General features: G+C 31.2%; 1 long non-coding RNA gene across 1 annotated transcript; it reads left to right on the top strand.

Annotated features, from left to right (window-relative positions):
• Nucleotides 1–438: 438 nt before the first annotated feature.
• LOC133318892 (uncharacterized) lies at nucleotides 439–2,195 on the top strand. The gene is made up of 3 exons (XR_009752624.1): nucleotides 439–1,069; nucleotides 1,214–1,297; nucleotides 2,126–2,195. It is a non-coding gene; the product is annotated as an uncharacterized LOC133318892 (long non-coding RNA).
• The last annotated feature ends 10,017 nt before the right edge of the window (nucleotides 2,196–12,212 follow it).

The following is a 12,212-nucleotide window of genomic DNA, read 5'->3' on the forward strand; positions in this document are numbered from 1 at the left end:
TGATATCAGTAGTATAGTACATTTTCAGTTATCTACTACAAACAATTCAATTCAAAAGACACTCCTCTCACACTATTTACAATGAAATATTAAGAGTGTTAATGAACACTACAGTCTTTCTTAAGTGTTATAAAGAAACTGTTTTATCACACCTAAACAAGTAAAATTACCGTATCCGAAGTTTCTATTACGTTGTAATAACCTTGATCACGTATAGACGAGATGACGGTGCCTATCATTTAGTCTTGTTTTGTCATCTACAGTCAATGATAACTTAATTCTCTCACGTATTGCTCTGTAAATGCACGTAAAATGCACTAAATTATTAGAGACAAAAACCTATAACTAGAACTTTGTAAGTCAAAGTCATAATTACTTTTATGAACATATGTGTATATCTGCGCAATCGTTATTATTTAATTTAATAACTAATTTAACTTAATTTAATAACTAATAATTGAGGGTAGTTGAAATAATCAGGTGTCACTCGCATAACCACTCGCGGAGCCACCTGTGCATGTGAAGTCACAACAATGTTAGTATAAAAAGAGGCGAGAGTAGAGATTACAGGGTACATTGGGCCTCCCACCTCTCCCGGTGACGCTGTAACAGCCATAAGGGCTAACGGGAACAGACAAAACGAAAAAAAAAGATTACAGGGAGTCTCTTACCTTATATACCTCACAGCTCGATGACAGTCAAGAATAAAGTCATTGATGACGTCAGTTATGCTGACGTCACTCTTTTCAGAAACGACAAAGTGCTCCTACTCCGACATGTATAAGTCGTAATGGAATTCTTGTACCAAGTAAAGGACACACAGGATATACATCTTACGAACAGGTCAGCTGCAAGTATAAAGTCTACATTTCGTTATATTTTATTTTCGTAAGTTATATTCACGCATTCAAATCCCTCATCTGTGCCTTACTTTCAGTCGCTCCTATTAAGACTAGACGTAGTGCAGTCATCGATCACCAAGACGTAGTGAAGCCTTGACGGTTCACGGATAACCGCCGTCTTCATCCTTCAGTATAATCTCAGACAGACAGCTCTGGAAGGACACTAGGTTCCGTTTTTAAACTCGATAAGCTATTCGCGGAGACAAATTGCTTTGCAAACGTCCATAAAAATATATCCGAAGTAATGTTTATTCAATTTATTACAAATGAACAGATTATAACGAAATAGTCAAAATATTTATACGTTGCAGAATTAAACTCAAAGCTGAAGCGAAAATATGTCAGTTAAGGCGGGAGCAATTTACAACATTGAACACACGAAGCACATTTAACAGGTATTATGACATTTACTGGTATTCATGTTGCTCTAATATACAAAATAGATATAGCTCTAACAACTACATGAATTATACAATTATTATTTCAATATTTAATATTTATTGATTAAGTTAAAAGAAAGCAAAGTATTGATAGAATGTTTTCAATTAAAATTATCTTTTAAATATGTAGTATAAAAAGTGAAATCTTCACGTAACCTTAAGTAATTTATGTCATTGATTTCGAAATAAATGAAGTCCTCTTTCGATCTAGTGTGTTATTTAATGTATCTGTTGTTCGAATGTAGGCATGGAACAAATTTTGATGTCAGGGAATTTGTCATAACTTTTCTTGCATCTGTTTTTTTTACTTTTAAAAGTAACGTTTCTCCTAAACAATTTGTTTTTAAATAACTAATGATGAACATCTTTCTTACATAGCAAATCTTACGACTACATGAACCATAATGAAAGTAGAAATATGCCACATCCTTGTTCTGACACAGTTCTATAGTTAGTTTTAAAGTTGATTCAGTAAGTAGATTCCAAGACATGATCGTCTCTAATGTGACTGTATTTTTATACTTACATCCGACATTATCATCATCATTTACTCAATCAAAAACATAGTTTTTAAGATTTAAGGAAACGAATTCGAATAAAAAAAGGTTTTTGGATTTATTATTTATTTCCAGCAAAATTATATATCTGTTCGAATAATTTATGCGAGCAATAAATTAACATTATATATTTTATTATTCCAAAGCTATCTTTATTCTAATATATATATGAATGCCTAATTTTGGTTCAGTAAAACTGTCTGACATGATAATAATTCATTCCCAGAAATAAAATACTATTCCGATGTGACGTTCGTTCTGATAAAAGCAATTGTACTGACATCAGTTACTGTAGCCGAGATTTAATGGAATAATGGTTATTGGATGAAAATACGGTATAATGTAGCGGATTTAAAATTGATAAGTGAAATTGTTGCGATGAATTTTCTCAAACATACATTATAATGAAACGTAAATCTTTAAAGCTTTGGATTTCTTTGGTACAAGTACAGAGAAAATAAAGTATTTTATATAAATAAGAGAATAGTAAAATATATAAAATATTGAAGTCATTTTTCATAAAATAATAAACATGAGACGAAACCTCTCAGCATTCCATGGATTCACCGCGCGGATGCAGGTTCATCGAGTTGCAGGGAGAGGAGCTTCAACGGTGCCTGGGACTTCCGACCCAGTTGTAGGTTTAAGGAGCCCCTATCTAACGCGCGTTAAACGATCACCTCCACTGTCCAAGCCCCCCTCTCTACCAAACCAAATTTGGAAAAGACCCTACTAGGGCTGCCTTCGACGTACGTTCTAAGAATGAACTGATGTGAGTTTTGGACAGGGCCAAGTCTTTTAGTAGGTTGTAGAAAGATTTAGCTGTTATATCTCTCGTTCCTACTTTTACCGCGTACTAATTTACAACGAACCTATTCTTAGTGAGTTCGTTAGTGAGATCGTTATACTTCATACATTGATAGCATGGGCTTTGGGGATATTGGTTTCCCAAGGAACCGTGGGCTCTATTAGCAAAAGGCGATTTAAAAGTCAAGAATATAAAAATATGTCTGTTCTGGAGGCCAACGCACAAATATCCTCTGGGATTTGATGTTGCTTCTCATACGTATGCAACGTTATAGTCCAATCCGTAGCCGCTCTAAGGATAGAGTAAGGCTTGACGTTTGATTTTGTAGCCCTAGTGCCTTTTCTCACAAAACCTATTGACAGCTTGTTTGTGGTTATCATTTTAGTGCCAATGAGATGCAAAAATCTCCTATGTGTAGCCACTCCTGATGTATTTTTAAACTCATTGCATGGATCTTATATTTAGAATTCTCTTCTTGCTGAATATATCCGTATCTTTGGCCTTCCTATTTCATCCTAATCCTACTCTGTTACTTTGTTTCCCTATCATAAACTGTTTATTGAATTGAAGACTTGATTCTAGCTCTAGAACATCTTTGACTTTTGGGAATGATGTAACGACATCATCATGGGATTTCCCCAGGTTATGTCTCTTGGAAACTTTTAGGTGTTTCTAGAGCTCCAAAGGCAATAATTTTGATATGAATCTAAAAAAAAATCATCCCATAATTATTGCGATCCCTGAATAACGTTGATGAATCAGCCGAAAGTGCGAGCCCGAGCTATAACTTCAACACCTTTATGATGCTTGCATCTAACTTGGACAAAAGAGCTTTATTAAAATCATAGATAAGGAGAGGCCAAATCAAACGTGATATTAGATAATTATCGTAGATCCAAGTTTTTTTGACATTAATTATCGGTTGGTTATCGACCTTGTTAAGATCGTTCAAAACTCTATCTACTATTCCTTCTAAGGATGGAGTACGACCTACATTATCTATCTTACGACCGAGAAATTTGAAAGGAACATTTTCCGTACCAGTAGAAACGCTTTGACCGCCTAACAATAATCTCGAATCGTAAGAGGTATATCCCGTATACTGCCTACCGAGGCAGAGACAGTGACATTTATTTGGTTTGGTCCTCAATCCAATTTAGTTTTAGTAATTTTGTGTATTACGGAAAAAACCAAAGTTTCTTGGACGTTATATCAATACTTTTTCTGTCATCAATACCAGCAGTATAACACTTTTTTTGCTATATTTATCCATCGGTAAATGTTCTAAAATCCAATTGAATCGTGAATAAATACAATAACAAGAATTTTTGACCAATTTTGTTTTGAAATTATACACAGACACTTTTATTTATATATGTAATTTCATTGTATCCATATTGTATTGAAGGTTATTTTAAATATAAAACGTGCAATTAAATTTATATTTGGTTCAATGTTTAAATTATAATATATTTTAAATTTTATTGTTAAACCCACGAAGTTTCACCATAAAAATTGTTAAGTGATTTCGTCATTAGAATACACACCAATAGTTGCAACTATTTTCATTTAAAAATTATGTAGTACAGTTTTTTCGTTAACGATAATGAATAAACACGCGGAAACTGCTAATGTGAAGTTAACAAAATTAAACTTTAATAAGTTAACTGTAAGTAAAAATGTCGTAACCATAATGAAATTAATTGAAATTTATCATTAGTCTAATTTACCATTTACGTACCCATAGTGAGGTGAATTTGAGGTTGAGCAATCAATTCCAATTAGCCCCTAATTAGCAATCCCACAATTCAATGTTTAGTGTGAATGTATTACGTACAAATGTACCATATTACAAAGGTGGCGTGATGTATTAATATTTACGTAAACTAACAGTATTAATGTTCCAGTCCAGCACTTATTACTATCGTGTATATACTGATTTCCGATCATAATGAAAAGAAGACATTTCTTTAAATGTGCATACATATACATAAGTGTGATAGCGAGAGGATCCTCTTGGAATCGAGGCCAAGATCGTAGTTCCTGAAAAGGTCTTCGAGTCCGGGCGTTCAGTACCGAGGATGATGGACGGGTTTCTATTTTGAAGATAAGATAGTCTTTACTCAAAATGATTCTTGTTTATGGCTAACAAATTCTTCAAATGAATGTTAAGAACTGTACAGCAGAGATTCTACCACTGTCATTCCTAAGAGCGACCAATGTAGAATGAGTTCAGTATGATTACGCTTGGACTTTTATATGGTAAATTCTGTATTACAATTCTGGGTACTTGAACAAAACAAATCACTAAATTATTTACATCGATGAAGTGGGTAGTTTGAAAACAATTATAATGATTTTACTTATGACAATTAATACTACTAGATAATGAACGAATACACGAAAAGGAATATTTTTGATATGAAAAATCTCTTCGTTCCAACATATATGCCTATATATATTGCAATTTATTATTAGATATCGCATAGAAATGTCAACTTATAAAGAAGCCAAATGAATTTTTATATAATTCTTATTTTTTTCTCTATTGTTAAAAAGTGGCGATAATTTGTTTTTAAAAAAAAAGAAATTAGTTTGTTGTTATTCATAATTATTTTTTTAATAAAATGGTGTTAATTAAAATGCTTAAATAAATTATTTCAATCGATAACATACTCCAAGAAACTTGATTACCCAAAACAATATCGTAACAGTAATCGAGGCTAAAAAAATATAAGTACACTTTTAGTATGTTATAGGACAACAAACAAGTATTCTAATGATACTTCTAGCTTCAATGACCTTAGTATGAGTTACTGCTCATTAGTTATAAAGGATTGTCGTTAAAAATTCCGTTTTTAAGTCCATTAAGGGAGCTTTTACTAAGAGCTTAATGAAAAAAACTAGGATATGTGCGGGGTAGACTTCAATGTTTCGGTTCCGAACAGATTTTCTGGACATAGGGTCCGTGTTCCGGCCCTAAATTTGAAATTTGTGGTCCGAACTAGTCAAGGATTTTAGGTTCTATAATGGTCTCAATAAACCATACGTGCAAAATATTTCTTAAAGATAAATGAAGACCTGATATTGCTTAAAAAAATCATAATTAAAGAAGAAGATAGTTCAAATGGTAGCAAAATAAAGAACTCATACTCTCTTGTACATTGACAAAAAAACATATTTTACTTATCTCTCTAAAAAGGATCCATACTCTAACTGAAAGTCGGCTTTCAAAAGCTGTTTTATCTTCATTCACTGAACTGAGCCGGAAGTCTTGCCTCGTCTCCATTCTTTCTTGCCATTGTTTCCTTTTACCACAAAATGGGTCCATGACACAAGTGTCCATGACTGATAAAAGCCCCTTTCCGTTTAATGGACCGTCGCCTTATTTGTACCTTTAATATAACCATGTCCTATTTTATAAAAACACGTATTTCAACTTTTTTCTGTTGAAACCTTTAGTAATGAAACCATTAATTTACCTTGTTTATTTTAATTAAGGCGTAATTATTTCTGAATTTTAGTTATTCTTTTAAACAACAGAATTATGTACAGTACTATTTTCTTTTTATGTTTGTAGTTATTTTATAAAATTCATGCTTGATCTTTGTTTGTTTTTTTCTAGTCAGTATACAATTTATTTATCTCAATTATTCAAAGTTCTGATCCATCGAATAACAGGGTCATAAATTTGATTTAACATAGGAAACAATAGTTGTGATTACTTCCAAGATAATTCAAGTTAAAGTAATAGGACATAAAAACTGATAAGTTTTAATATATATTTTTATTTTACTTCAGTTGTTATTCAGTAGTTACAAAAACTTGTTTTCATATTAAATACTCAGACTGATGAAGTTACTTTTTGCAGTGAATTTGAAAAGACTAGAGAATCTAGAGCAGCTACTGTTGTTGAAATTAAGTGACCCGTAATACTAGCTGCGTCCGAGATCGGGTCTGTAGCTATAAAAAAATAAGCTCTTCATTAATTGAATACTCTTACTAGCATATAAATTACTAGCGACCCGCTCCAGCTTCGCGCGGATGTTATGCTGACACCAGTGGCGTGCACACCATAGGTGCGAATAAGCACTGCATACCCTACCATAGAATAACTAAACCTATATTGTTTAATTCTTACTTACATACTTTTAATCATACATAACGAAATACAAATGTTTACAGACATTTAAAATGACATTTGATTCACGATTTGTTAAAAGTGCCATCTATCAATGTAAAAACGAAACATTATCGATTGGCCGCTGCTAACTGCTAGCGCCGCTATGCAGCCAAAGCGGCGGTAGGCACAAGTACTCGGTGCTGATTTTCCATACAAAAATTCTTAAGGACGATATACAAATCTCATGTTGTATTAGAGAATGTTTGCATGTGTATGTGCAAAAACCTATGCATGTGTTGTATTCGAGAAGCACTGCACCCTTTCATTATGTCGTTTGTTTTTAAAATGTCGTAGAAAGTCCGTTAATTGTCAAATGAAACGGGACTCTAATTGGTCGGTAAACTTTTCATATATTTTTTTCGCCATTTTGTTATTATTGAATATTGTCATTTGTGTTTCTAAGCGCAAGTGACGTTAATTCTTCATTGATAACGCCCCCGCAAACCCCTTTGGAGAGGAGTTTCTTAAAATCCGTTCTTAGCTGACCTCTACATGGTAAAAGTAATATCCCTGCCAAATTTCAAGTCTCTAGGTCTTATAGTTCAAGAGATATCGTGATGAGTCAATCATCTAAAGAACAGCTCCTATATATATATATATAAGACCCACCCCCGCATTCCTCTGTGGAGTGGGATATCGTAAAATTCGTTCATAAATTATTTTTACACCACTTACATAAAATTTATACAAAATTAGGAGTCTGTAGGAGCTAGAAGTCGGAAATTTTTAATTTCCATTGTTAACGTCCACCCCCGCAATCCATATTGGGAGTTGTTTGTAATAAAATCCGCTCTTTGATCATTTCTACATCACATATAGGAGATTGCTACCAAATTTGAAGTCGATAGGAGCTATAGTTTAAAAATGGGAATTTTCCATTGTTAACACCCCTGCAACCCCACTTGTGGGAGGAATTTCGTAAAATCTGTTCTTAGCAGACCTCTACTCGGCGAAAGGAATATTCCTACCAAATTTCAAGTCGCTACGCCTTATGGTTCCAAAGATATCGTGATGAGTCAATATATAGCTGGAAATCTCTTATAAATATATATATATATATATATCTATATCTATAGATTATTACAAGTTCATAATAATACTAATAGAGGCTATTTATTGTGTAAACGATATTTTCCTCGAAATGTAAATATTTTGCCAATGGTCAAAGCACTTAAACATTTTTAATTTTAAAATTCCTTCAAGGAAAAGTGGAAGAATTTCTAACTATACTGTAATCTGTGTTTGTCTGAGAATAAAAAAATGAATGGTGTCTTTGGTATCGTAGAGGAAATGACTTTTTTGTTTACATTAATTTAAATATCGTCACATGTAATTATAATTTATACAACATATTTTATTATATTATTAACATCATCTCAAAGGCTGTTTGGTATTTTAAAATACTTAGTTTACGATTTATAACCAATAAGTAAAATAGTACTCTTTAGTTTTACAAATAGAAGTTTTTCTCTAAATTCTATTTGTTAAAATAAAGAACTGCAAATCACTGTGATGACATATGAGTTCTAGGATTGTATAAAAATGACTGAACGTTCCATCCGCCGGCGGTCTCATAACTATATTTTCTTTTAATACTGTAAAATTGTATTTACTCTCAGTTAATAGCGTCTTGGAAATTGCTTCGAAGCTATTTCGTAGAGGCATGTAATTGTATGACTATAGAGAAATTACGTTATAAAATCGAATCATGCACTAATATTGCGTTCGCTGACTAATTTACTACACTAAAATCTAACTTTTTCCCTAAAAAGTGGACTTGTTCATACAAAGTCTAAATAACTTTAACTCTAAATAGCTCACAAAGAATTTTTTTCTATATTCGGGCTTTCCTGCAAATTAATTTATTTTATTTTTATACTAAGATATGATTCTATTTTTAAAAAGGATAATTAAACGTGTGTCGATTAAAAATTAAAAATAATTATCTATAGATAGATAAATCTTTTTCCAAAAAAACTAATTTCTTGAGACGGTGGCTTATGTTCCGTATAATAAACTTATACAGAGAATAATAACATTATAATATAAATATTAACATAAAACAATCAGAACCAAGTCTAAGGGTTTAGTAGTGATTTTTTTTCACCAAAGATATATAGTTACTTAATTATAGACAACCAATAGTAGACAGACTGTTGAATTGCATTTGCTGGATGTAAATTATATTACCGCTGCGTATAAAAAATGAAAACAGTTTGCCTCTGTAATGGAAGATTTCGGGAAAAAATAAGTGTTATTCATAAAAATAGTATGTTATTTCAATTTACAATATGTAATTTTAATGTATGTAATAAGTGACTATTACTATTACATATAATGTGGACAAGGTGCAGCCAATTTCATCACATATACTCGTTTGCATATGTTCACGAAAAATTTCAGATAATAATATTGATTAAGTCAATTGTTATATTGGCTGCGTTTAGCGAATGCCTGAAATGAAAGCGTTAAGGTCGCTCGATACACCTAACAGTCCATCAAACGCTTTAACAGGCCGTTATTTATTTAACATTGATTGGTGGAAGTAGGCTTTAACATATTACTTTTTTATAACAAATAATAAGCGCGTACCAGCTATAAGTTCTGCAAGCCCATTATCTAAATCATACACGTAATTTTGAACTATAGTCCGTTGAATAATGTTAAATAAAATATTGATTATTACTAATATAAACAACGACGTGTACGAAGCTAAAAAAAATAATATTTCATATATATACATAATGTATTTACCTTCGAATAAAATTGTATATTTGTGTGACACAAACCAAATATTGGACAAAATAAAGAGTAAATATTGCCAGCATCTTTTTAATTAACTCCTGCTAAAATCTATTTTTGTTTAAGAAATGTAAAAAATATCGCTTGGTACTTAACGATATTTGTATAAACATAAAAATATCCAGACATAAGATACACAATGTATAAAATTTATCTCTTCCTATAATTAAACATATAAAGGAAAAATATTAACATCTATTGATCTGATAAGTATTTTCTCTTTTGTCATAGTCTCTGTTGTTTTATTTATCTTTGAATGTTTCTTTGAAATAAAATATTCTCTGTTCAATATTCAATGTACCCTCCAGGGCACTTTCGTATTTTTTAATAACGTAAGATATAGAAAACGTTTTTCTTTGCATTTTGCTATTCCACGTTCCATTTGATTTTTCTGTTACTCAAATGGTAATCACTTCAGCATAATATTTTTGTTGTACTCTCAACATTATATGTGATTCGAAAATCGAATAAAACGAACTTTCATTTAAATAAATGATATTGCATACATTTAAACGAATAATGTTAGATGATACGAACGAATAGTCTTTTGAAAATATCTAACATTTACGAGTAGATCAATATAGAGATAGAAAAGCTAACACTATTATTTGTTTATTAAAGTTAAAGAAAGTACCTGTCATTTATTGTCTTATTATGAAATAATTTATAAAAGCTTATATTAAAAATCGTATAATCTCTGTACTTAGAATTGCCACTATTTAAAGAATCCTAATAGACCAAGTATTGAAACTTATTTTTCTAAGAGCTAACTAGAAATAAGGGACTTAAATTTAACGACGTCTTAAGAAACACCGAACCAATAGTTAACACGGAATAAACTTGATAGAAACTTTCTTACAGCCTACTAATTGTGTTCTCTTGTCAGACATTTCCACTGAGTTTTATAAATGTTTGAGTTTTTATTTTTATATAATATGAAACTTTTTATATACATGTTTGCACTTCACTAAATTAAATTACTTACGAAGTTTTAATAAGTAACTAAAGATATAAGTTTTAAGACATCACGACTACGAAGCGTCTTATTTAATTTGGTGTCCATGATATATGTACATCTTAAGTACTTATTCCTCTCCCGTGTTCACTTTACTGGAAATTATCAAATAATAATATATTACACCGTGCCGTCAACTTGTTTATCTTCGTTGTGGAAGTTCTTTATATGACATTCCGTATGGTCGCAGTATAGTTAGCAAGGTATTTAACCAGTTCTCTAATAAACGAAATTTGAAATGATATAGAGTTAATTTACGTAGTTTGAAATGTTTGAATATAAACAAATGCTTTTTGAGGCTTTATAATTATTACATTAATGTAATTAAATAATCCTTAAAGCCTCTCTAGAGCATAACGTTACTACACAAGTACATAAAACATCTGATTACAATATGTGAATTTGGATCTCAAGATTCAATGAAATCTCAAAACAATTTCGTTTAAGACAATTCGTAAGGTCGTTACTTCAGAACCAATCAAAGGAAGCGTTTTATTTGAGTCGTTGAATCAAAAATCGAAGACTTATTTAAAATTTACAGCGATTTCAAAATACGAGATGACAGTAAACTTGACGTTTAATAACGGCAGAGTTCATTGACATTTTGTGAACGACATTTATCAAAGGAATTTATTCATTTGAATATAATTTTAATTAATTTTAAAACGGGTGCGTCATTTCTACTATCACGAAATAATTTATTGGTTGACTACCAGCCTCCATTTCATTTCGATCAGGAAACTGAGTAATGTTAATTCGTTCTTATCTCCACTCTGTTATTAATTTCTACTGTTTTTATATTCCTCATTCTAGCCGATACATCTATAACGCTATTACTAACTAAACAACTGAACTGGATACTTGACAAGTAACTATTAGTTTCAAACGTGCTTAGCTTGTGTAAGGCTGCGGTTAAGGTTACATTAATATGTTTTAAAACAAGTTATTTGTTAGGTTTATTTAGTTTCCTTGTTTACGTATTTACTTTCAACGAGGCGTTAGAAAAAATAATAAATAGATGAATGAATTTACTAGCTGAAGCATTAGCGCGACTATAAATTGGGGAATAATTTATATACTCTTAGAAATAATATCAAAAATTACTTTTTTAAAACTAATATTACACACAATTTCATTATCAATTTATTAAATTTACAGAAAAATAAAAACGTTTTAATTAATAACTCTAAACTATTTATATTTAAACTTATAGTGAAAATAAATTTGAATATAACACAAGCAGAGATTTAAAACCCATCTCGAAAGTCTGCCATTGATTAATCTACCCTCAAGCCCCGATCTCTGTTGACATCTGCGTATATATGGTTCGCCTCGCACCTACCCTCACATCCTCCTATAATACACATTAATTATTACGCTTTAGATAACACTAAAACAATGAGAATTAAGGATAACTGGAAATTAAATAAACGCAATACGATTTCTAATGATAATTTGATACACCCACACTACTATTTTAATTCTACATATGTTAGTTGAATGCA

Source organism: Danaus plexippus, chromosome 8 (genome assembly GCF_018135715.1).
Source record: "Danaus plexippus chromosome 8, MEX_DaPlex, whole genome shotgun sequence".
In the NCBI taxonomy this organism is placed as follows: Eukaryota; Metazoa; Arthropoda; class Insecta; order Lepidoptera; family Nymphalidae; genus Danaus; species Danaus plexippus.